Genomic DNA, 1,325 nt, shown 5'->3' with positions numbered 1-1,325 from the left:
TGTGAAAATCAATGAATGTCTATCTTGTAGATGGTTTTGACGACTGAGCAACACCTAAAAAAGACAAAAAAGTTGTTAGGGTAAGTATTATATTCAATTTATTTTCACATTATTAAAACTACTGTTTTTTTCTCTAAAAATATCACATTATTCTTATATTATTTTCGAAATAGTTGTTTGGATGAAACGTGTATGAAATCTGATTGATATGTGTATGATTCCGATTAAACAGTTGATTCTTGGATATTGTATGATTTGTGATATAATAGTGGTATACAAATGGTATGAATTGTGTTTTAACAGTGGTGTGATTATTTATTAACTGTATATACAAAGAGTGAGGATGGCGCGATCAGTGAGAGTGAAGTTACTGGTACGGTTGCTAGCAAATTTGGTGGAACTCGCATAGCAAAAGAACATGTTTCGGATACCACCAATTATCCTACACCAAGACCACATACAAGAAATTTGAAATAGTTGATTGCACCTTCTACTTTTTTTAAATTACATGTTTTTTTTTTTTTTTGGACAATTTTTTTGTGTTTAAGTATTTCATGATATATAATACCATATGTTTTCTTCCAATCAGATATCATCTACATATGAATTACTATTTGGCTATTATAATTTCAGGATACTAGTAATATACAGACTTCATACCATTTGGATTCACTATTTTAAAATATCAGTGTGTATCCAAATTGTACAATTAATGGATGAAATGTGTGTGAAATTTGATTAATATGTGTATAACACTGAATTTAATGTTTGATGGTTGGATATTGTATTAATTGTGATAAAATATTGGTATAAAAATGATATGCATTGTGTGATTATATGAAATTGATTTATTGTTGGTATAATATGTGTGATATAAGCTGAAGTTCGTGTTGGAATGAAACTTGAATAAGATTGGTATAAAGTTTGTTATATATTACACTATATTTACACTATCTTATATATTAATCTGGAATAAATTTTATTTCCAAGTATATGAAATCGTAAAGAAATCTACATTAGCTTTCTTTTGATCTAAAAAAACCCGCACACCAACATCATTGTGGATACTAACAGGGGGACATCTATCACTAACTATATATTTTATATCTATATTGTGAATATTAGCATCTATCATTAGCTGCGATGTTATCGCACTTGCTAGACCACTATAAAGACTAGAATACTCATATATAATCCCCTCCATCTGAAAATCAACATATTTCCCTATTTCATTAAAAAAAAAACAATTAGTCTTACATAATACAAAAAAATAAAACAAAATTATACACACTTATCATTATTTTTTCATACAAAAATCATTCAGA

The sequence above is a fragment of the Solanum tuberosum genome, unplaced genomic scaffold (assembly GCF_000226075.1).
Source record: "Solanum tuberosum cultivar DM 1-3 516 R44 unplaced genomic scaffold, SolTub_3.0 scf00060, whole genome shotgun sequence".
Classification (NCBI taxonomy): Eukaryota; Viridiplantae; Streptophyta; class Magnoliopsida; order Solanales; family Solanaceae; genus Solanum; species Solanum tuberosum.
This window is presented reverse-complemented; position numbering follows the sequence as displayed.